General features: G+C 34.9%; 1 non-coding gene and 2 pseudogenes across 1 annotated transcript; 2 read left to right on the top strand and 1 right to left on the bottom strand.

Annotated features, from left to right (window-relative positions):
* The first annotated feature begins 881 nt into the window (after positions 1 to 881).
* Positions 882 to 2,104, top strand: LOC113707904 (uncharacterized oxidoreductase At4g09670-like; annotated as a pseudogene).
* Positions 2,105 to 12,453: 10,349 nt separating this feature from the next.
* Positions 12,454 to 17,796, top strand: LOC140009742 (uncharacterized; annotated as a pseudogene).
* On the bottom strand, positions 12,991 to 13,097 carry LOC113709160 (small nucleolar RNA R71). Its single transcript, XR_003452582.2, has one exon. It is a non-coding gene; the product is annotated as a small nucleolar RNA R71 (small nucleolar RNA).
* Positions 17,797 to 26,943: the final 9,147 nt, after the last annotated feature.

Here is a 26,943-nt window from a genome sequence, read left to right as displayed (position 1 = left end):
TTGGCAGAGCTGGGATTTGTAGTAAAATGTAGACATCAATCATTGTAATCGACAAGGCACCTCCGGCATCATTCTTCTAGCAAGCCCGTTAATCATCATACTGCCTAATGATCATAGTTCCATACAGATAATTGTGGCTTTTGATATATTTAATCCATTTCATGCACATTTGAATTTTTTTTCTTATACAACTTAATTTTGTGGAATACTTTATTTTTTTTTTCTGAGATTTGACCAAATCTGACCTTTTTGCAAATTCAAAATAATGATATGAAATTAGAATAGCATGAAAAACTAGACACTTCTTAATCTGTCCACCGAATTAGATACTTTAATCAGTTTTGATTTGATACTAGTCAATGAAGATAAATATCCGTATGGAACTTCGTTTGGTTAAGTTTGGGAGAAGCGACGAGTGCCCATATATGATCTGCCATCCACGAAATTCCCAAGTGAATTTGCATGCATGGTAAAAAAAAAAAAAAAAAACCATACTCTATTGCACCTGATTGACTTCTAGAAATTTCAACTTTTACAGAGTATGGATCCTAGTATCTTATATGACCTTCTACTTTAGCACTTGAACTAGATAAATTGTTTATACCAGGGAACTCCTAGTACTACAAAAAAAATGAAAATTATATTTTGTACGACACATGACCCTATGCAGTAGAAACAAAGTAAAGAATATTTCATCTCTTAGATTTAAGCTATTCCAACCTTTATTCTCCGTTTCATACTTTTTTTTTGTAGTTGAACGTTTATGATACATCCGTTGCACATGGAATCATTGATAAAACCTTTCAAGTTCCACCACTCGTTCCTTGATTCTGTATGACACCAATCTTTGGGTTCTGCCCGTCAAAAGAAATTCAATAAGAATGGAAGATATATCTACTCCTCAGCGTTTTGGTCAACTCAAATCGGTATAAATAATTTATTTTCTGCCCAAAACAATCTTTTTTACTGGTCATTATTTTTGCTCTAAATGTACTCTTTTTTAAGAATTCATGTACTTCATGCTGTTAATTGAAGACCAAGTGCAATATTGATCCTCTTGTATGTTAGCATTTGTATTTCATATTTCATAATGAATACAAGAATTCTTGAGCTCGCTGAGCTTCTTATTTTTGGTATCATCACAAGAATCCAATTTGGAGACGTATGATTTGCTTATCTTTCTGCATGCAAGAGTGATAATCACACATTACACTTCGGTTTGTTGGTCATCTTTCTGTATATATTGGTTGTAAGTGGAAGAGTTCTTGACAAATTGAGTGGAATTTCTAATGCTTGTTTTCACACACTAGTGTAGTTTTCGTAACAAATCAAACTTCCAGTCCAGTTTCCTAAATTTCCTTTCCACAGAAGTACGAGTGATAATCGTTGCTATCAATTTGCTAATCTTTGCAGATTCACAGTGTTCTTACATTTGCTGCTGATCCTTATTTCCTGGAAAACGATATCCGGGTGAAGCCTGACCTGGATGCTTTAGGTGCTCTTGGTGATGCCGGATGGTACACTATCACACAAATCAGTCATCGCATCGCGCGAGCCTGTTTTCAACAAGGCAGGAGTAATTTTATCATGTGGGGCTTCTTTCCTGTCCAACTTGATGATGGACATAACAGTTTCTGGAACAAAGGGTTCTCTGCACCTTCATGACTTCGTTGTCAATTTTGAAGAGGACAACGCTTCATTCTCTACCAGCGTGGAGACAGGGTTCGCCGAATTCGAGACCTGGTGGATGCCCAATCCGAGCGAGCATCTTATCACCACAGATCTTCCACAAGAAGCTCACCTGGTGAAGGAGTTTTCTAGGTTGGTTGGACTCATCAAAGCTGAAAGTGCGAAGCCGGAGATGAAATGGCCAACCCTCAGCAGGAAAACACAACTGGTTCTTGACGCAGTCGAGACTTCCATTGACAAGGGCCTTGAATCTATTAAAGTATGGCATAGTATGAATTAGTTCAACCCAATAGTGATTTTACATAATTGTTAGGCATATTATTGTTCATATATACATGTAAACATGGGATGGGGCTAGATGGTCCATTACTCCCATCATTGGTAATTTTTATTCGTGAACGTAAGAGACCTTTCATGATCGAAAACAAGGATATTTCAACTGTTGATTTTATGGTTTTAGTGATACGTGAGTCCTTAGGTATATGCAATAAGCACTCATCAAGTTACATATACCAGCAGATAGCGAGAGGGTTGAGATCTTGGCAACGGGGCAAGAGTTGTAAGAAACAATTTTGTTCTTCTTCATAAACTCGAAATTGGGTCAAATCTAATACTATCAAATTCAATGGCTTTGCGAGAAAACTAGGATAAGTAATAAATATTGGGAAAGCTGCTTGGTTTCTGTCCCATCCCAATTTGTAGGTCTATGTTTTCCTACTTCTATTTTTTATTTTTTGGGTGGTTGTATCTGGGGGGGAGTTTTTTAGAAACATGTTTTTAAGGAAAAAAAATTCTAATCGGCACATTTTTAACCAATTTTATTTTCTCAAACACATTTATTTGATAGAGTAAAACAGTAAAAATTTTTGTAAAATTGTCGCTATGAAAGGAGCGATGTGTAACGTATAACAAGTAACTCCAAATGGTTTTGTACTTCTAGGATAAGATTGTGATGTAAACATGTACTATATAATGTACGTAAAAAAAAAAATCTCAACTATGGGTTTAGTTGTTTCCACTTGATAAATTTATCACTTCCATTTACTTTCCATGTTTCTACTTCTTTTCAAATAGTAGGAATTTTTCTTTCTTTCTTTTTCTTTTTTTTTGGAAGGGACCTGATAGGGTATAATTTGTTAGTATTTTTATTATTAATTTTCCCTTCTATCCCTGACAAATATTGTGTTAATTGCTGATATTTATTCATATTTGGTATTTGGAATCAATTTCAGGAATGAAGCAGAAAACTACCAAAAAGGAGGGACTTTGTGAAAAATATGGAGACTTCTAAGGGTTTCAATCCTTGGGCCCTTGAATTGGTGGGGGACCATAAGCTAGTGAAAGGCATTTGGTCAATTGGGCTTCAAAGAAAGCAACGTAGAGAGACTTGGAACAAGAAGTACTTGGGAGGCTTTGTGCACATGTGTGGGGACCACCTAGATAGCTTTTAGTCATCTTTCTTTTGTTGCTTTAAAAGGGGGACAACGTACAGAAGCAAGAGATATCTAGGGCTTTAGTTTTAGTTTTTTAGTTTAGTTCTAGTTTTCTTTCTTTGGACTAGCCTCTGACACACGCCAGGTATTCGACAATATTCCCCAACGGGGAGATTTTCTCATGAGGCGTGGTTAAGCTTTTCTAGTCAAGGGGACAACTGACGATTTGGTTCGACAATTACTGTGAGATCGAATCTGTTTTAATTATTTTCTTCATTTATTGGTATTTATATGTTCCTTGATTTTAATTGCTATGGCCTTGTGTATGATTGATTAGTGCGTAATAATTAATTATTCATATAGGCTATTTTTGCTAAATAGGGGTAATTGAATCCGTAATTGTTCGTTATCTCTACCTCAGTAGCAACTGGCGTAATTGGGTTTATGTCAGGGGAGCATATGATCTAATTTAAACAAACCCTCGTAGCGTGTTTGTTGGTTAGGATTGGGCCTTTCTAATTATTAATGCAATCTAGAAATTAAATCCTACGGTCGTACCTAGGGTTATTTTTGGGTTAGAGAAATAGCTAACGGTCGTACCTTAGCTATCGAGAAATTAAGGAAGGGTTGGTTGTTTATCGCGTGCATGACAACTATAACTAATCTATTGCTAAATGTTGGAATTATTTCTGCATCAATGATCAGTGCATGAACCATTTCTGATGTGTACCCTTGGCTAGAGTTTCCCCAATAATTTCTTTTAATTAATTATTTTCTGCAGTTAATTTATTTAGTTAGCATTTAATCCAAAACCCCCCATACTTTGGACTCTAGAAGAAACAAATTATCCCCAGTCCCTGTGGATTCGACCCTACTCACCGCTATATACAAAATCTGTATTTTTCTCGAGTAGGTATTTATTATTGCACAGGTTCGGCACCTGTCAGGACCTATCATCATTCTTCTGCTAAGACTGTTAGTCATCATACTTTCTAATTTTGTTTTAGGGAATTTGCTTTCGGGTTGTGATGAAATAATGTATGTTTTGGTAGGTTTTAATCCATACGTATAATTTTTTCAAAATTAAATGTGTGGAATACTTGAGTATCGAATTTGGAGGTTTGACCAATCCTGTCATTTTTTTCAGCTATACCGAAACTAAGAATTGCATGGACAACTAGTCAGTTCTTTGTACATCTTAAAGTAATCTATCTTGCGATCTAATAATCTTTATGAATTCATTGAGATGGCTTTGCCTGTAAGACGTTACAACCGCCCAATATACGTATGTGTGTCTATATATATATATATATATATATATTTATGGCACATGACTTTTATTACCACTTGATTTTAGAAAGCCTACGGATTATTGTTTCTATGTAATTCCCGCGGTTAACAGCTACAACTACTTTAGTTGTTCTTTCGAGTTTCGATACTGCTCCATCAAAGAAATCCAGAAAGAAAATTAGAAGACATCTGTTGTTTTTTTCTTTATTTTTTATTTTGCCAAACCATAACACAAGAGGGAGAGAGAGAGGCAAGAGAATGGAAAAAAGGGAGAGAGGGAGAAGGAGAGGAGGAAAAAGAAAAAATGGGAGGGTAGAGGGAGGTGGCGGCATTGGAGATGAAGGGAGAGGAAAGAAAGGTAAAAAGAAAAGGAAGTAAAACAAAAAAAAAAAAAGATAATTTTGTATACATTTCTTCAACACCCAATTACGTAAAAATTTTTCTACATATTTTACAGTAAATTACGATAAAGTTTTATAAAAACTAATGTATTGGATTATATTCTATATAATGAATAATGGGCAGGCGTGTATGCAAAAAGAATCCGCTGGAAAAGCTTGATGGCAAAGATGATTTGGAAATGGTTAACGACCAAGATAATTCAAAGTTTAAATTTAGAAAAAATGTACAATTTGAAAAATATATTGTACATTATCTTTACCAACATGTGTGGACTTTTCAAAATAATATTTTAAATTTATATTGTGATTAAAGTGATACAATTTTCAACAAACAATTTTACAATTTTATTTAAACGGTTAACCATTTGAAAACATATTGAAGGTTTATGATTACATCTATTCTTATCAATTTTATAAATTAGGGCTTGCATTCGTACTTCATATACGCGTTTTTTTTCTAAAAAAAAAAAATGTGTGTGTCTATATATATATATTGGGCCTTGATGCATCGAATGACACACCATCAGTGGGCCCACATGTCATGTCTATTACCACTAATTATTACTAATATTTATGACAAAGATTTATAACAAAGCAAGGAAAGGATATAAATCACCAGTTGTAATCAGACTCATAGAACAAACACTTACCATAATTCTGTACAATTTCCATGTTTGTGGCGGGTCTTATCCAGAGCAGATTTCCACTGATCCCGATTAGGAAACTTCCACCAATATAGTGGCGTCCTAATCTTTAAGAGTAAGGTACCGTTACCCTTCTCCAAATTGGAAAAGTAAAGAAACGTGTGCTTTCTTCTACTCTCAAGATTTAATTTTGATATCTATATAAAGCCTAGCACCTGCTCATTTTTATTTATCTTTCTCAAATTCGAATCTTTTCACCAATGATGAGAATCCTATACAATGAAGCCTTTGGACATGTCGAACCTGCAATCCCCATTCGCCGAGGTCGTGGTCAAGGTCGAGGACGAGGACGAGGACGACCCCCAATGCTTAACAAGAAACCTTTGGTACAAGCAGAACCTAGTTTTGCTATTTGTCGAGGTAGAGAAAGACCCCCAAGCCTTCACAAGAAAATCTCAACACAACTAGAGCATGGTATTCGTCGAGGCAGAGGAAGACCCCGAAAACAACAAGTTTCAAAACCAATAATCGATTTACTCCCAAACCATGTATTCAAGAAACCGCGGACTAAAAAGAAATTTGTAAGGGTGAGTAAATAATGTTCATGGAAAAAAATGTTGATACAACTTTTGGCCATAGGATGGACTAATATCAAACTGTTTTATGTTACCAGGGTGCTAATATCTATCTGCCATCAAAATATGCACGTCGCCAAGCACTAGAGCTAGAGGATGGTACACTTCAAGAGTCTATTCTTGATTTTGATACGTTTAAACCTTTTGTAGATGGGGAAGCTAGTCCTTCCTCACCACCAAATTGTATATCTTATCAGCCATTCTCCGAAATTGAGATTTCGGGTTCTGTTCCTGATCTTGATATAGGGGAATTGGATGAGGATCTTATCTCAAACTTTTTCGAGGACATCCCAGATGTTTCCGCTACTGGAGAATGGTGCAGGTTTTGTAGAAAATGAGATACTGCTTCTCTTTTGTTCCCAGTTTTTATGTATTGGTTACAGCACATTACTTTCATGTACACATGCTTTTTCACCCTTCGTTGAGAGGGTGATATATTCTGATAAAAATACATGTTTTATTAAATTCTACTATATAGTTAGTTTGCTGCCATGTAAACTAAATCCAAAAGAAAAAGACAGAGAAAACTTTACTTGAAACATGAATGAAAACCATTATGGTCTTCTATGTCTAGGGCCTGAAAAGTTGGGATTTTCCAAAGCTCCCAACAAAAGGTGCACATGCATGACGGAAGTTCGCAACGTTACCTTGTTTACCATCTAAGGAAGTTTCTTAAATTCCTTGCATTGTGTTATTCACTCTCTAATACAATGTAACAGATTGAGTAGAGTTGAAATGTTTCTCTAGAAGCCTTCAATGATTTTGCCCTTTTTTTTTTACTTTCTTTTCTTTTCTTTCCCCGATGTTTTCCTAATACATCCTTAATTAAGTTAATTAAGTGAGGGGTTTTTTTTTTTTGCTAATGGTTACAAAACAAGATATTTGCATCTGCTCATCAACCCATAGAATTTATTGTAAGTGATTCGTATTATCCATCCTTGTATCAACAAAGAAGAATTCTATTATCCCTTTATAAAGCCATTATTTCAATTTCTAATTGATTTATATTTTACATTATAAAAATTGCTATAATCTACGTTAAAAGCACTTATTTCACTATCCAATAGCGAATTTAAAGGCTATGAAGCCTAAAAGAGATAGTAGAATTTTCCATTCAAAAACGATAGTATAGTGTGGTAAGTCTTGCCAAAAACTAGAATTCTATATATGATTCCTTTTTAAAATCATTCTTTCAATTTGTCACTAACTTATATTTTACAATGTAAAAATTGCTATAATCTAAGGTAAAAGCACTTATTTTACCATCCAATAATGAATTTAAAGACTATGAAACCTAAAAAGGATAGTGGAATTTTTTTTATTCAAAATTCGTAGTATATATAGCGTCAAAAGTCTTGCCAAAAACTAGAATTGCTCAATGGCAAGTAGGAACCAATATCTGAAATTTAATGGTATATCTTGTTCATATTTATAACTGGAAAGTCTTGATGAATGAATTTACTATAATTGATCATACAATTAAATATAGTATATTATGTATCTGTTTTTTAGTAAACAAAAATATACATAATAAACTACACTCAAATGTAAAAAAAAAAAAAAAGATACATAATATGCTATACTCATATGGTTGTATACTAACAAATTGTAGTATACTGTTAACAGTCTTAACAAAAAAACTAGAATTTTGCTCAATGGAATTGTATGGATCTATATCAGAAGTCCGATGCCATTAGTCTAGCTTTACATCTCGTTCATAATTTGTAAGCTAATTGTCTTGATGAATCATATGAAATCCTTTATAGTACATAGATTATGATTCATGGAATGTATTGACATATAATACTTTGATAATGGACTACTAATAGACATGCTAACTAGTTGGGTTATAAATGTGACATTTTTCAACGTTGATATGGTTGCGACTATAGAATGATAGTCTAAAACTACTAATTGGGTTTTTTGAGGACACAAGAGCCCCAAGTGAAGTGAATGTCACACATACCCTGCATCGGCCATGAAAAAAAAAAGAATTTGTATATACTCTAGGGTTATAGGTTACTAATATTCTCTAGGGTTATATATTACTAAAATCTCGATTTAAACATTTAGGATCAACAATTTAGGACTTAAAAGCTTATCAGTCAACCCAAACTCAGACTATTACGCCTTTAACGGTAGAAAAAAACACCATAACTATTGGTTAGCAAACTTTATTTTAGTGTATAATAGAACCATTCAATCCAGTGTTATCTAGGGGTGGCAATTCCTGACACGACCCGAAAACACGACACGAACCTAACACGAAATTAATGGGTTTGGGTTGAGGTTTCGGGAGTTCGGGTCAGAATCGGGTCGAACCCGATGAACCCGAAAAGAAAACAGGTCAATTTCGGGTCAACCCGTGGTGACCTGATATGACCCGATGTGACCCGTTTACGAATTAAAACTAATTTAATAAACATAAAAATTATTTTATCTAACTAAACTAAATCATTCTTTTTCCAAAGGCATTAATTACTTAATCCTAAATGAATTTATTTAACTTGTGTGAAGTTAAAATTATTATATTTGGACAAATAATATATTATGTTATTTTTTACTTTTATGCTGTTTTAATTTATTTTATATTTGGTTTGGGATCAAACACTTTTATGGTGTTTAATTTATTTTAGATTTGGTTTGAAATTATTTATTTAAATTTTTATTACTTGATGATGTAATTAATTTTGTGAAAAATTGATTTTATTAGAAATTACAGTGATAAATTAATAAATTAAAATTAAATTTCGGGTCATTTCGGGTCGACCCGCCAACCCGAAATTTTCGGGTTCGTGTCAGGTACCTTGACCCGTTTCGGGTTGGCGGGTCGGGTTCGGGTCAGCAGGTTCTTTGTTATACTTAGGCCTCAACCCGACCCGCCAACCCGAACCCGACCCGATTGCCACCCCTAGTGTTATCTACGTCAATATTGATTTTTTTATATTTTATTCATAATTAAATAAATATTGACACTTTTACTCAGTTTTCATGAATAGCAAAGTTGATTTTCAAGCATGAATATTAGAATCTATGTCTAGGAAGTTGATCTCAATATGGGCGGAAAAGTTTTACAAACCAAAATAGAGAAGACACCAAGTATCTCTCTATCAATCTCATATCCTAATCAAAAGCAAGAACATTTTCATGTAAAAATAACTAAGAATGAAAGCACACAGAAATTGGAGAAGAAAGAAAGAATGTCGTTACAATGTTCTATGTGGATTAATTCTCAATCATGAAAACTACAATTCATGGTTGTTCAGAAGGTGGTCTTTTTTTTTTTTCTAATTTTTAGCTCAATCTTAAATGTATAGCAGTGATGGATATGTATTTTCAAGTAGGTACCAAGTGCGAGATTATTTTTCAATAAGAATGGAAGTAAACGTATGTTGGTGTTAGCTAAGATAGATGAGAGAAAGGAGTCTTTGGAGAAAATCAAATAGTTGGTGGCATACGATATTATGTTTGAGAGTGGCATTTGATAAAGGTGGTCGATAGATTACGTTTTGCTATACCAACTAGGAAGTACATCCACAGTTCACATAGTTGTATTAATGCCTGTTATATAAATCCCCAATTAGATATAAAAGTATTTTAGAGAGGCAAAATATGGGAATAGAGTTGTTGTATATATACATGAGAAAGATTAAAATTGAAGTAGAAATATAATTTAAAAGTGAAAAGTATTGGAAACTTGAAGATCACTAGGGAAGTTGTCCTCGATGAAAACATGTATGGAAAACTGTAGAAACTAAATAAATGTTGGAAACATACTTAATAACCAAGTCTTAGAGCAAATGCAAACAAGAAAACACTGGAAAAAGGTTGTTATTATGATGTCCAAAAGTAAATGTAATTTGCTAACACTAGGATTACATAGAGTTAAACACCTATCCATCATTTTTAAATATGCAACAAAATTAAGTCAGAGATATACAACATCTAATTTTATTTCACCCTGAACAAAGACAACAATCAAAGAATAATTCATAGTGAACTACACATTATTTTTCAAGAAGAAGAAGAGTATGAAAAACATAAAGGCATTGAACCAAACATCTGTCTGTATTTTTCAATTACCAGTAAAAGTCAAATTAAACTCTGAATAACATCAGTATGTTAATCTCCTAATTGATTGTGATATGAAATCAACTTAATGAAACAAAATGAATGAAGAAAGAACTTTCCTCTAGTTAATGTTTGTTTAAGTTGATGTGGTTATGGTTTATCTATTTCAACCTATTAAATGTTGGCTTTTCGATTTCCTCTATGAATCTACTTATAAGAAACCAATGATCATGCCACCACTCGTTACCAAAGTTTTCAACAAATATTCTTTTTTTTATAGTATGCGAGGCTCACATGAGATTTCAAATTGCACGTGCAACTCAAATAAGAATCACCAGAACTTATTACCCCTTTAGACTCTTGATATATTTATTACACGTTATTTGCCCTAGCATTGCATGCAAGGTGTAGACAAGTAGGGATTGTATAAGCATCATAGAAGTAATTCATCTTAGAGTACAAGCAGGGTGATAAGTGAATATTTAACGTACATTTTGTATGAATTTGGCATGAATTTTTGGTATGTTTTGAGAAGATTAAAGCCATATTTAAACTCTTTTGGTGATAATTGCTTAAATATTGTTTAAGAGTTAAGAAATTGATAAATGAGTGATTAATGCGTAATTTTGTGAAATTGTGAAGGTAATTGATGTATGAAATTCATGCACAAGTTGAAAGAAATGTCAAGGTCATCCAGAGGACAAAGTACACAAGAAAGTGGGAGCAAAAATGTAGAAAAAGGGAAGAAGTGAAAAACTGGAAAAATGTTCAACACGGATCCGAGCTCGGATCCGTGTGTACAAGAGGGATCCGACCCCTCGTCTGTACTTCTGGCGGAGTATATCCGAGGTCAGGACGATCCGACCTCGGATCCATCATGGGAAGGCCTCGGATCCTATAATCCGAGCTCGGATCCATTATCACTCCTCGGATCCGAGGCTCGGATCTGTCTCTCTCCTCAGCAAGTGGCACAGCCGTTTTTCTTTACCTTTCTCACAACTTTTACAGCTATTTTGAGGGACAGAAATCGGTGGCACATGCTTCTGCAATAAAAGAGAAGACCAAATGAGTGTGGACAAAAGGAACATCATATCTTTGACTTCTTTTTACAAAATCTAAGTGGAGGAAATTATGAAGTGAGAGGAATGGAATTTCTACCACCTTTTATGCAGAAACACAAGGGAGAAGCAAGGATAACCATACGTAGCTAGTTTTCCTTCTTGCAACAAGTTTTCTCTCTAGTTAGGAGTACTTGGAGAAGCATTTTTTGGAGAGTTTTCACTTGTAATCATATTGTGCAAGAACATAGCAGGAATTGGAGAGCTTCACCTTCAATTGGCTAAGCTTTCTTTTATCTTTCTTATACTTGTACTTTATGATGTTTTGTATTAATAAACTTGTGAATTTGATTGTTAAATCATTCATGAGTAGCTAAACTCCTTCATCTAGGGAGTAGATGAAACTTATGGCTAAATAATACTAATTGAATGTGATTTACACTTGTTATATCTTGAGTTAACTTGTCTACTTGTGTAGCTGTGATTTCTTGTTATTGTTTGATCACCAATAACTTGTTTACAGTTGTTATTGTTCAATGAGAATTGGTAATAACAATGGAAACACATGAGTAGAGCCTGAGTTGTATGTTCATGAAAATAGAAATACACTTAAGTGGATTACTTAGTATTTCATGAACTAAAACAGAGTTGTAGTAGTATTTCACCATGGAAATAGGGAAATCTATATTGCTCTAAGCCATTTCATCATGGAAATGAGACTTGGTAATCTTGGAAATAAATCTCTGGTTAAGCAAGAATAATAGCAATAAGTAAATCCATTTATTTGTGTAGTTTATGCCATAAGTGGAATCTACATCCCTAGAATCTTCATTAAGTGAAATTTCTCTATTTGCATTCAGCATTTGTTAAACTAGATTTGTACATCAGATTTGTAGATTACAGCATTAGATTTTCTCTGCTCAAAATTAATGGTAAGTCTAAATAATAGAGAGAACAGGAGCTTAGTAATTGTTTAAATTGCTTCTCGTGGGATCGACCCGATACACATCTTGTACTAAAATTTCGACCTGTATACTTGCAGTCCAACGGGTGTAAAATCGGAATTAAACTTGCATTGATACAATAAGAACCCGTCAAGTTTTTGGCGCCGTTGCCGGGGAGCGGCAATATTAGGGTCTAGTCATCTCTATTAATTTAGACATTTTCATTTGTTTTTATCCAAGTTGTTGAATTAAAACTACAAAAATTTCTCTTATTTTTATTTGTAGTGCATGCACCGATCAAATAGAGAAGTTGCACATTTTGATCCTGAAATTGAAAGAACATTGCGGAGACAAAGGAGGAATACACTGCATCAAGAGGAACAAGAGGTTTGGCAGCCAATAGAAGATATCTTGATAGAATTACCATTTGAAGAAGAAATGGCGGAAAATGACCTAAATAGGCGAGTTCTGCGAGATTTTACTATACCGGGAACACAAGGTTCACAAACGAGCATAGCAAGGCCTGCGGTAAATGCTAACAACTTTGAGATTAAACCTTCACTTATCCAAATGGTTCAACAATCTCAATTTGGAGGTAATGCAGTAGAAGATCCTAATACACACTTAGCTACATTCTTGGAAATTTGTGATACAATTAAAATGAATGGAGTTAGTGATGATGCTATAAGGCTAAGATTGTTCCCATTTTCATTGAGAGATAAGGCCAAACTTTGGCTACACTCTCATGCTCCCAATACTTTCACTGGATGGGATGAATTATCAAGAGCATTCTTAAATAAGTACTTTCCACCAGGTAAGACTGCTAAGCTTAGAATGGATATCACTAGTTTTAGCCAATTAGAAGGTGAATCATTATATGAGGCATGGGAAAGGTTTAGAGATCTGCTTCGAAAATGTCCACATCATGGACTGCCGGAGTGGTTAATCATACAAACCTTCTATAATGGTTTAGTTTTTTCTACTAAAACTATGATCGATGCAGCTGCAGGTGGAGCTTTAATGGGTAAAACACCCCAAGAAGCTCATAATTTGATAGAAGAAATGGCAGCAAATAACTACCAATGGGCCAATGAGAGAGGTAATGCAAGACGTCACGCAGGTATGATAGAAATGGACACTCTTAATATGCTGAGTGCTCAAATGAATAATGTGATGAAATTGCTAAGTAGACAAGGTCCAAGCTCATCTAATGCACATGTAGCATGCTGTTCTGTATGTGGAGGTGAACATGATACTAATGAGTGTGTTGATTCTGAACAGGTACAATTCGTCAATAATTACAATCGTAATGCTCAAAATAACCCCTACTCGAATACTTACAATCCGGGGTGGAGAAATCATCCAAACTTTGGATGGAAGGATCAAGGAAATCAACCAAGGCCAACCAATCCACCGGGATTTCAATCAAGGCAACAACAAGCTGAAACTAAATCTGGTTGGGAGATGGCAGTGGAAAAGCTTGCAAAAGTTACCTCGGACAGATTTGAGCGAGTAGAAGGAAGGTTGGACCAACTCACTACAATGTACAGGAATGTAGAGGTCCAAATTGGTCAAATTGCTAGTTCTTTGAATAATCGAAATCAAGGAGAATTACCTAGCAAAACAGAGGTCAATCCTAAGGAGCATGTGAAAGCCATTACTCTTCGTAGTGGTAGACAATTAGAAGATCCTCCAGTGAAGGAAGTTGAGAAGGATGAGAATGAAAAACAAGAAGAAAAGCAGTGGAACCAAGAGGCGATTGTGGAGGAAAATAGTCGGGAGAATCCAAGAGAAAAGCAACCATCATCTTCCACTACCATTCCAATACCCCCTGCGGTTCCATTCCCACAAAGATTAAAGCAAAATAAGTTTGATAAAGATTTTGAAAAATTTGTTAAACTTTTCAAACAATTGCACATTAACATTCCTTTTGCCGATGCTATTTTGCAGATTCCGTCTTATGCGAAATTTCTCAAGGAAATCATGACTAGAAAAAGAAAGTTGGAAGACTGCGAAACAATAGCATTAACGGAGGAATGTAGTGCAATTATTCAAAATAAGCTACCACCGAAGTTGAAGGATCCAGGGAGTTTTTCTATACCTTGCACCATAGGTAACGTTGATTTTTCTAAAGCATTGTGTGATCTTGGTGCTAGTGTATCATTAATACCTTTAACGGTGGCTAGACAATTGGGTTTGCATGAGCTTAAACGCACAAATATTACTTTGCAACTAGCGGATCGGTCTATTAGATATCCAGTGGGAGTGTTGGAGAATGTATTGATAAAAGTTCAAAAATTTATCATTCCAGTGGATTTTGTGGTATTAGATATGGAAGAAGATATATCTATGCCAATTATTCTAGGTAGACCATTTCTAGCTACTGCAGGTACTATTATTGATGTAAAAAATGGCAAGCTTAAGTTTCAAGTAGGTGAAGAAGAAGTAGAATTTAATTTGAATGAAATGGAAAAATACCCTTCTTTTACCGATCATGCTTATTCTATTGGCACAATTGATAAACTAACCCAAGAGATGAGTCAAGTCAACCTTGACTTAGATCCTCTTGAGCATTGTTTAATGAGTTTAGGTAAGCAAGAAGATGTTTGTGAAGAAATTGAAGAATTGGCCAAGTACTTGGATTTTCAAGCACCTTATAAAAGGGGTAATTTGTATGAAAGTCTTGGCCAAGGAAAAGGGTTTTCACAACCTTCAGAAATTGAACCTCCAAGGTTAGAGCTCAAGCCACTTCCGACTCATCTAAGGTATGAATTTCTTGGAGAAAATAAAACTTTACCTGTAATTGTTAGTGCTGACCTTGATGATGAACAGTGTGCAAAGTTGCTAAGAGTTCTAAGAAGGTGTAAGAAGGCAATTGGATGGACAATTTCAGACATTAAAGGTATAAGTCCTTCTATATGCATGCATCGAATTTTATTGGAGGACAATTGCAAACCAGTGGTGGAAACACAAAGAAGACTCAATCCAAACATGAAAGAGGTGGTAAGAAATGAAATTCTTAAATGGCTTGACGCAGGTATAGTTTTTCCTATCTCCGATAGTGTTTGGATTAGTCCAATTCATGTGGTACCAAAGAAGGGTGGAATGACTACAATCGTGGGTAAAAATGATGAATTAATTCCATCTAGACTTGTGGTAGGGTGGAGAGTGTGTATTGATTATCGTAAGTTAAATACGGTAACAAGAAAAGATCATTTTCCCCTACCATTTCTTGATCAATTATTGGAGCGAATAGCTGGATATGAATTTTACTGTTTTCTTGATGGTTTTTCAGGATATAATCAAATAGCTATAGCTCCAGAGGATCAAGAAAAGACCACATTTACATGTCCTTATGGCACTTTTGCCTTTAGAAGAATGCCATTTGGTTTATGCAATGCTCCTGCAACTTTTCAACGATGCATGATGGCTATTTTTTCTGATTATATTGAGAAAATTATGGAGATATTTATGGATGATTTTTCTGTGTATGGTTCATCTTTTGATCAGTGTCTTCATAATTTGGAATTAATTTTGCAGAGATGCGAGGAAACAAATCTTGTACTGAATTGGGAGAAATGTCATTTTATGGTAAAAGAAGGAATTGTCTTAGGACACAAGATTTCCTCCAAGGGAATTGAGGTGGATCAAGCCAAAATAGAAGTCATCGAAAAATTGCCACCCCCAAGCAATGTCAAGGGGATAAGGAGTTTTTTAGGACATGCTGGCTTTTATAGACGTTTTATTAAAGATTTTTCTAAAATAATAAAGCCATTATGTGATTTATTATGTAAAGATTCTCCTTTTCAATTTGATGACAATTGTTTGGTTGCATTTGAAAGGTTGAAGAAGGAATTGATTTCTGCCCCAATTATAACTTCACCAGATTGGTCAATACCATTTGAATTGATGTGTGATGCAAGTGATTATGCAGTTGGAGCAGTTTTGGGACAAAAGAAAGAAGGACGATTGCACGTCATTTACTATGCTAGCAAGTTGCTAAATGAGGCTCAACTCAATTATGCAACGACAGAAAAAGAGCTATTGGCAGTGATATTTGCTTTGGACAAATTTAGATCCTATTTAGTAGGATCTAAAGTCATTATATATACGGACCATTCAGCTCTTAAATATTTGCTGCATAAGAAGGATGCAAAACCTAGACTAATTCGGTGGATTCTTTTATTGCAGGAATTTGATGTGGAGATAAAAGACAAAAAGGGATCGGAGAATCTAGTTGCAGATCATTTATCACGTTTGGAATATATCCCAATCAAAGATCAGGTTCCAATTCAAGAGAATTTTCCGGATGAGTTTGTCCTAGCACTTAGAAATTCTCCATGGTATGCAGATTTTGCTAACTACTTGGTCAGTGGAGAGATTCAAAAGGGATTTAATTATCATCAAAAGAAGAAATTCTTACATGACGTAAAAAGTTACTTTTGGGAGGAACCATTGCTATACAGACATTGTGCCGATGGTATGATACGTAGATGTATTCCTGAAGATGAGGTACATAATGTTTTATATCATTGTCATAACCTTGAAACAGGTGGTCATTTCAGTACTTCAAAGACTGTGGCAAAGGTATGGCAATCAGGATTTTATTGGCCAACTATGTACCAAGATGCTAGGGAATATGTTAAAAATTGTGATGCATGCCAAAGAACTGGAAATATATCTCGAAAGAATGAAATGCCCCTGACTACGTTCTTGGAAGTTGAGTTATTTGATGTATGGGATATTGATTTTATGGGACCATTTCCTAGTTCTTTTAATAATAAGTACATCTTAGTAGCAGTGGATTATGTTTCTAAATGGGTTGAAGCAATCGCTTCACCTACTAATGACTCTAAAATTGTACTTAGATTCCTTAAAAAGAATATTTTCAGTAGATTTGGTATACCCAAGGCCATAGTAAGTGATGAAGGGAAACATTTTTGTAACAGACAATTGGATTCCTTATTGTTTAAATATGGTTGTAGGCACAAGACATCACTTCCATATCATCCTCAAGCCAATGGACAAGCAGAGCTAGCTAATAGAGAGATAAAGCTCATTTTGGAGAAAACTGTGAATAAATCACGCAAGAATTGGGCTACAAAGCTAGATGATACACTATGGGCTTACCGAACGGCATTTAAGACACCCCTAGGGATGTCACCGTATCGTTTAGTCTATGGGAAAGCTTGTCACCTACCTGTGGAGATTGAGCACAAAGCTTATTGGGCAATTAAATCTATTAACATGGATTGTAATTTTGCAGGAGAAAAGCGATTACTTGAGCTAAGTGAATTGGAGGAACACCGACTACATGCATATGAAAATGCCAAAATTTATAAAGAAAAGATCAAATATTGGCATGACAAGCATATTATTCCTAAAAAATTTCTGGTAGGGCAAAAGGTACTCTTGTTCAATTCACGCCTGAGGTTATTTCCAGGAAAATTGAAGTCAAGGTGGTCGGGACCATTTGAAGTAACTCAAGTATTTCCTTATGGAGCAGTGGAAATAAAAGGAGAAAATGGTTCTCCATTTAAAGTAAATGGGCAAAGATTGAAGCCCTATTTGGCCGGAGAAAAGGTTCCTAAAGGAGTAAATTACTCCTTAGGAAATGCAATGGAGAATTAAAGAAGTTATAGGAAAGTCGAGCCAACGACTATAAACAAAAGCGCTTGTTGGGAGGCAACCTAATAATAATAATGTATTTGTGTGTTTTTATGTGTTTCTTACATTTTGGTGTAAGTTAATTGACTAATTAGATGTATTTCACTTGTTTATAGGAGATACGGGAGTTTTATCATCCATCTTGGAGGTGCACTTGAAGATCATATTGGCAGGGAGTTTTCTTACCAAATTGTGTTTTAAGTGTTTAAAATTTCTATGCCTATACATACATTGTGCATTTCAAGTGAGTTTTGGTGATATCATGGTTATAAAGGTTCATGGATTCATTTGATGTGTATTTAATGCTCAGAAATGCCATTTTGATGTAAAAATGCAAAAATGATCAAAGAACATCACCCCTCGATTTTCAATGTAAATGTGTTTGTTGTGTTTTGAGAGGATGGATATTGTATTTAAGGTATATTGCATGTGCGTGGGAGGTTAGAATTGATAAAAGTTTGTCCAATGTGTGTTTTGGAATTGGCCGGAAAAGGGAGAAAAAGTTTGAAAAATTGCAGTTTCTGCAATTAGTGCAGAGAAGTCAGGATCCGAGCTCGGATCCTAAAATCTCAGACAGATCCGACCGCGGATCCATAGATCCGAGCTCGGATCTTTTCCAACCCAGATAAATCCGAGGGCTCGTCTGTGTTTCTGTTGAGGCTGATCCGAGCCATGTAGGATCCGAGGCCTTCCAGAAAGGATCCGACCTCGGATCTCTTCGCGATAAGAAAGGAAACGAGGCCTCGGTTCCTCATTTTTTCCAGATTTCTCTTCTCTCTCTCTTCGAAACCCTATCCCCTTTCCTCCAATCTTCCATTTCATCCATAAAATTCCCAATTTTTCACAATAAAACCTTCCCTAACCTCTTGAGAGCATTAACCCTCAACAATTTAGAATCAAAAACATCAAATTGAGGGGTTTTGATCTTCAAGACGCAAAATAGGGCCAAACTGAAATCTAGCAATTTGAGGTCGAATTTGGGCTTGTTTCTATTCCATTTTTGCATCATTATCATCCTCCATCATCACTCCATCTATTTGAGGTAACAAATTTCGAATTTCTGTGACATTTTATATCTCTCATTTTTGTATATTTTTAGTTTTTCAATACATTTTGCTTAATTGTTGCAAATTCGTGATATAATTGTGCTACATTGTGCTCAAATCAGCTGTAATAATTATTTTCATGCTTATTTGTGTAAAAATTATGAATTTGGTGATAGTTTTGAGATTTCCTTCTCAATTTTTGGGCTTGAGCATTTTAGTGGTTTAAATTTGTGAATTTTGCTTTCAGTGAATATATGAACTGTTCCGAGAAGTATAAATCAATGTTATAATTGAAAATGATATGCTATTATTAGAGCAATAGCCCATTGGGTAAAAGTGTGTGTTCCCGATCAAGTTAAGCACATTGAACCACTTTTACTTGAAATAATTAATATTAGGATAACTTGGGAGTCATGTGTAGTTAACTTGAGTGTTAACGAGTGTTATGAATTGGATTGATGATATTCTCAAGTGTTTGAATGTTTATTTTTGCAAATAGATATAATTTAAAATTGTTTGCACTTAATATGCATGAAATAATTTCTTTACTGCTAATATCCTTTCTAAGTGTAGGAATTGGATTTGAGAAGTGTTAGGAAGCTTATTTGTTTAAATTTGGGGACATTTTGGCAGGGAGTTTAGCCCTTTTTCAAAGGGAAACTCTGCCGAAATTTTCTTAAATTCCTATTTTAATATGAATGAGCGAGTTTCTATCTTTTCTAATACATACTCATCTTGTTTATAGGTGCTATGACTCGTACAAGGAGGGCTCGTATTCGTACTCCTACACCATCGTCAAGTGAAGAACATACACCTTCTGTGCATGAGGAGTCGCCTGAGGAAGAATCTCCTTCGCCTGAGTCACCACCTCGATCTCGCCGGAAGACTGCATCCACTAGCCGTGATGAGCCACCGCCAGATTACGATACCACACGATTCACATCGCTCGAAAACCAAGAGTGGTATGAAGCCGGCCTAGCCAAGGAGATCATCATTGAGAAACACTTGGCTCCAGAGGTGGATGCGCACTACCATATTTCGACAGCATTCAAGCGACTTGGATGGGAGAACATCCTTCAATTGCCCAAGTACTACTACCCCAACTTGGTCCGGGAGTTCTACGCCAATGTGGAGAACAAGCAGAGCCACAGTGGCAACCTCATCGTCTCGTGGGTTCGAGGCAGGAAAGTGGTTCTCAATCGAGAGGCACTGCGACGTTTCGTTCAACTCATAGACGAAGGCGAAGATGTCAAACTGACTAAGGAATTCAAGGCTCGAGACCCTTGGCAAGTGGGAGAAGCCGTGGAGCGTCTAAAGGGTCAGTACCGTGAGCGAGGAACTTCGAAAAAACTCACGGTATATGCCGACTCCTTTGAGCATCGATACCACCTGATCTTCTATCTTTTTGCATTTAATGTGGTGCCGAAAAAGAGTGGTAAACGGGAGATCCGAAATAGCGATCTCTATTTTCTGGATAAGATGATACATGGATTGGGTAGGCAGTTGACTGGCATTCCTCTACCCAGCATTATCATCAGCTATATGCGGACCACAGCTCGCATGAGGGCCGGCGAGACTTGCTTCGGATTCCCTCGACTGCTATCCCTCGTGTTTGAGAAGCTCAAGGTTCCTCGTGGAACCGAGAGAGCGGTGGTAACTAGGTCTGTCGAGGAGGTAAATGCTTCTATACTCAACGCTTTGGGTATTTCTACTGATTTTGGAGCTGCTTTGGTCCGGGACACAGGAGAAGCATCGACTTCCACTCAGCCTCCGCCTCACACTGAACCACAAGCGGCAACCCAAGAGACGGAGGCACAGCAGACTCTTCCTCCTCCGATTCCGCGACCACCTCCTCAACCGCGCTCCAAGTGGCAAGAGCTTCTCAATGCTATTTGTTGTATGGAGACGCGAGTCGTCGAGCGCATTGACCAGACGGAGCGGATGATGACTGAGCGCCTCGACCGACATGATCGCCGCCTTCGTGCGATCGAGGATCATTTTCATATCCGACGGTCTCCTACTCCGACACCTCATCAGGAGGAGGGCCATATTGGTACTTCACAGGGTTATCATGGAGCCGAGGAGGCAGTAGACCCTCGTTCCGAGCAACCATGATACTTTTTAGCGGATTAGATCTTTTATTTCTTTATTTTTCTTTTCTTTTGTTAAAACAAACTTTGTGATTTCAGTTTTCTTTTATTTGAATCATCTTGTGCTACTTATGGTGTTTGGTACCCTTGTTGTCTCAATTTGGGCAGAATTTGGATGATCGTGATGATTAAGGGTTTCAAATTGCATCACCACCTATTTGAGGGAAGTTTCAGTTCTTTTACCTTCCTCTACAATGAGGACATTGTAGATTTTAAGTGTGGGGGAGGGATCACTTTATCGTATGGGTGATTGTGTCTTGAAATGCATGACTTTAGTTGTTTAGAGCTTAAAAATGTTGGAATTATATTTGGAGATATTGTCATGAGGATAATTTTTTGTGAAAATGAGGTTGTTGGCAGGGAGTTTCATCCATTTTTATGGGGAAATTCTGTCAAAATTTTTCTAAAATATCTTCCATTTGGATAACAAGCTATGTGTATTTTGGAAAAGTTTAATTCTTATTTGGCTTGAAATGAATTATTATGCAAGTAATATTTTTACATTTTAGAAAGTATATATTTGCTTAAATAAGAAAGGTTATGCTTAGAGTTTTGCAAGATTAATGATATTTATCATTTTTACTTAATTTTATAAGTAAGTGATTGATATAGTCAAAGAAAGGCCAAATTCTTCCTTTAATTATACTTAGAGAAAAAAAGAAATTGAATTTGATTGTTAAAAAAAAAAAAAAAAAAAAAAAAAAAGAGAAAAATATTATTAGTAATTTTCTACTCCAATGATTCACATACTGAGTAACCGGGGGTTGGCATTTACAAATGTCGACATTCGCGTAAAAAAGTATTGGAATTAAGAGTATGATTGGCAATTTAAATGAGTGAAATGTTGAGTAACCGGGAATTTTCACCTAAAAGTGTTGATTTTCGCGTAAAAAGACGTTTTCACTATTTAAATAAAATGAATTGTGAATAAATCCCTCTAAATTGTTAAGTTTTGGGATGAGGAAGGCCATAAAATTGACTATGTGATTTACTTATTTGTGGAATTAGGATAGAATGAGAGAATTGATTTGAATTTGTCAAAATTTAGGCATAATTATTTTTATTTAATTGAATATTATGAGTATTTAGTGTAATCTGAGAAATGGCATAATAATTGGTTTCTAGGTTTTTGAGGAATTAAATTTGACAAGAGTACGCATACTGTTTTCTCTATTGAATATTTGAAGTAAGTTTTGTGTAAAATTGCTTGAGGACAAGCAATGATTCAAGTATGGGGGAATTTGATAAGTGAATATTTAACGTACATTTTGTATGAATTTGGCATGAATTTTTGGTATGTTTTGAGAAGATTAAAGCCATATTTAAACTCTTTTGGTGATAATTGCTTAAATATTGTTTAAGAGTTAAGAAATTGATAAATGAGTGATTAATGCGTAATTTTGTGAAATTGTGAAGGTAATTGATGTATGAAATTCATGCACAAGTTGAAAGAAATGTCAAGGTCATCCAGAGGACAAAGTACACAAGAAAGTGGGAGCAAAAATGTAGAAAAAGGGAAGAAGTGAAAAACTGGAAAAATGTTCAACACGGATCCGAGCTCGGATCCGTGTGTACAAGAGGGATCCGACCCCTCGTCTGTACTTCTGGCGGAGTATATCCGAGGTCAGGACGATCCGACCTCGGATCCATCATGGGAAGGCCTCGGATCCTATAATCCGAGCTCGGATCCATTATCACTCCTCGGATCCGAGGCTCGGATCTGTCTCTCTCCTCAGCAAGTGGCACAGCCGTTTTTCTTTACCTTTCTCACAACTTTTACAGCTATTTTGAGGGACAGAAATCGGTGGCACATGCTTCTGCAATAAAAGAGAAGACCAAATGAGTGTGGACAAAAGGAACATCATATCTTTGACTTCTTTTTACAAAATCTAAGTGGAGGAAATTATGAAGTGAGAGGAATGGAATTTCTACCACCTTTTATGCAGAAACACAAGGGAGAAGCAAGGATAACCATACGTAGCTAGTTTTCCTTCTTGCAACAAGTTTTCTCTCTAGTTAGGAGTACTTGGAGAAGCATTTTTTGGAGAGTTTTCACTTGTAATCATATTGTGCAAGAACATAGCAGGAATTGGAGAGCTTCACCTTCAATTGGCTAAGCTTTCTTTTATCTTTCTTATACTTGTACTTTATGATGTTTTGTATTAATAAACTTGTGAATTTGATTGTTAAATCATTCATGAGTAGCTAAACTCCTTCATCTAGGGAGTAGATGAAACTTATGGCTAAATAATACTAATTGAATGTGATTTACACTTGTTATATCTTGAGTTAACTTGTCTACTTGTGTAGCTGTGATTTCTTGTTATTGTTTGATCACCAATAACTTGTTTACAGTTGTTATTGTTCAATGAGAATTGGTAATAACAATGGAAACACATGAGTAGAGCTTGAGTTGTATGTTCATGAAAATAGAAATACACTTAAGTGGATTACTTAGTATTTCATGAACTAAAACAGAGTTGTAGTAGTATTTCACCATGGAAATAGGGAAATCTATATTGCTCTAAGCCATTTCATCATGGAAATGAGACTTGGTAATCTTGGAAATAAATCTCTGGTTAAGCAAGAATAATAGCAATAAGTAAATCCATTTATTTGTGTAGTTTATGCCATAAGTGGAATCTACATCCCTAGAATCTTCATTAAGTGAAATTTCTCTATTTGCATTCAGCATTTGTTAAACTAGATTTGTACATCAGATTTGTAGATTACAGCATTAGATTTTCTCTGCTCAAAATTAATGGTAAGTCTAAATAATAGAGAGAACAGGGGCTTAGTAATTGTTTAAATTGCTCCTCGTGGGATCGACCCGATACACATCTTGTACTAAAATTTCGACCTGTATACTTGCAGTCCAACGGGTGTAAAATCGGAATTAAACTTGCATTGATACAATAAGAACCCGTCACAGGGCATGCTTATTGGAGTATGAGTTTATTAAAGTGTCCTTTGTGAGATGATGATTACATTAGTAAATGGTGCTTATGTATTGTTAGTGATAGTTTTACCCTTTTAACTACTTGTTTAGTACAATGGTAAGATAAAAAGGAAGTGGGGTGAATTGGGGTAAAGTCATCCGATTGAATTAAATGTATTTAAGATGATATTAATGGGCCAAAGTAAAAGAACCATTTGAAAACTATTTGTGAATTGTAACTGTAGCAAGTTTTGTGCTCTTCATGTTAAAGCTCAAAAAACATTAATTGAGTTCTTCCAATAAAACACACTCATTTGAACCAGTAATTGCAGCATGTTGAAGAACTCATTAAAGTGTGGGAGATTAAGAATCATTTGAGCTCAACATTATAATTATAACTGAAGACCCCCCCCTCTATCTTCTCCACCATTTGTAGATTAGTTTCTGAACTAAGTGGCAAAAATGACAGTCATTAATATATAAAATTGTGGGTTCAGATGTTTCCATTTCACACCATCAGAGTCAGATTTGTAGAGGTATGCTCATTTTCACTCATGTTTCTCGCTTTGTGAACTGTATAGCTTTGTTTGCACAATAAAATTCCCGAATTAGCTTTTGTTGTAGCTATCATAGGTGAGTGAAGTGTGGGCAGATTTTCTTGTTAGATTGCATTTTGTTCCTCAAGATACAAGGTAATCGTGTATTTCCACCTGATGCATGTCATCTATTGTTTAAATGTGATTACATTTTTATTACATTGATTACTACTATGTGGCGTCTTTAAAAAATGTGTGAATGATTGATCTAGTTTTAAAATTATATAACAGATGACGCAATTTTTATTTCAATAGTTAAGTGCATGAGATGGTGTGTGTGGATTGAAATTGCTATTTGAATGGACAGGTCTCTATATTCATATGGTATGTTATTTTCTTACTGAATTTAGTTGAACTCATGAAACAGAAGTCTTCGAAAGTAACAACAAAACCAAGCCTCACTCCGTAAGCTCTGACCACAATTATTAAAACTCAAAACTTTGTAAAAGGTGCTTAGCCACCAATCAAGAAGCACCGTACCTAGAGAAGCAGAAATCTAATCGTGTCCATTCTCATCCCTACTTTTCAATAGAAAGGATTGTGAGACTGCTACCTCAACTATTTACCTACTTACATCTCAGGACTACTACATGATCTATTTATCTATGTGAATAATATGAGGTTGGATAGTAGAACCATTCAACATCAACTCTCAATCTGAACTACAACTATGTCTATTATCCCTTCATTATGGTTGCGTAAACTTTTATAAATCTTTCAACTGATTATCTACTATAATAGTATGCAATGTTTTTATCTACACATGGTATGAAATTTTTGGCTATCATTAATAGTATGCCTTGCCTAAGGTAAAAACAAATTGTCCAACATTACCAAATTATTTAACAACACCATAGGTATAAATTCCCATGCTTTGCATGGGCCTTCTCCCTAGTATTGTAATAAGATCATGGGTTAATGCATTTTTGTGTGTTAGTTATAATTATTATAGCTCATAATTATTAAGATTTTTGTGTTATTAAGATTTAATTAACTTCTAGGAAGGATAATTATTATACTATAAACACTTTATATGTACTTTTTTAAAATATTGGATCTATATTTCCTGAAAAATATTTATTTGCAATTGTATAATCATTATATTATCAAGACAGTAGCAAATTTGTTTATGCTTTGTCATCAAGGTAACCAATAGAAATAGTACTTATTGAGACTTATCTATGTCCAGACACAATTCAGATATAGGTTTGATAGGTAAAGATAATTATACATTTTATTTAAGTTTTCGACACCCAAATCACTAATCTTGACTGCCATCAATGCTAAGGTAGAAATGCCTCTAGTGTCGTCATTATGATACTCCCTGTATAATTTCCATTTTCAAATGAAAATAATGGCTTAAGTTAAACAAACACTAAACTAGATTATATTAAATAAATTTTAATCAAAACTTTTCTATCATGGTGCAAATTTAGGTTGAGTACCAATATATATACACAATTATACCATATAAGTGTAGTAACTTGTCAGAAGATAGATACGTACTAGTGAAGAAGACAGTAATAACTACATACAAATAGATACCTTCTATGACTCCTACAGAAAATATGTAGCAAAATAGATTACGTAATTACTAATACATTTTAAGTTATTGATTTTTTCTAAAAAATCCCATAGCATGTACATGCACATGCAAAATAAGCTTGAGTCCGAAGTTAATAATATGCATAAGAACTATATCATGCATACAACATTTGCATGCATAACCTTTGATAATTTTCTTATTCATAGGGCTAACCAAAAAATGACTTTTAAATAGTGATAAACCATCTTTAAATTACATAGTAAAAAAAATTCTGATTATCTAATATCTTGACTCTTGTCATTTATTAAGTCATAATTCAACTAACAAAATTTATAATATCAATCGAATAAAAGATTACAACAGTACATATCTACAAAAACTAAGTAGCAAAAAAACCTATAACATTGCAATTTTATAAATACATACAAAGTAACAAAGTAATTCATGTATCTAGACATTAATTGGAGAAGTAATAAAAAGTCAATACGAATAAAATAATTTTCTAGAAACTCTTTGCTTTTATTGCCTGAGTAATTGCCAAAAAAAAAAACATTAAAAGTATGACTAGGTATAATTGGACTATATATGTGTATATTATCACTACTAAGAAAAGGACTAAATCCAATTTTTGTAAATTACAAAAAAAGAGGTTATAGCATATTGATCTTTTTAAATTTCTTAGATGGCAAGATTAGTAGATGGCAATCATTAAAGCATTGCATGACAAGCTAAGTCGAGACTAACCAAGATGATAGACTAAGCAAATTCAAGAAATCACTAATAATTCCATTAGAGAAGCAGTAAAAGTACTCCACAAATTCAAACAGAGCAGTAC

This window comes from Coffea arabica, chromosome 6e (genome assembly GCF_036785885.1).
Source record: "Coffea arabica cultivar ET-39 chromosome 6e, Coffea Arabica ET-39 HiFi, whole genome shotgun sequence".
Lineage (NCBI taxonomy): Eukaryota > Viridiplantae > Streptophyta > Magnoliopsida > Gentianales > Rubiaceae > Coffea > Coffea arabica.
Note: the sequence above shows the minus strand (reverse complement) of the source record. Positions and strands in the feature narration are given on the sequence as shown.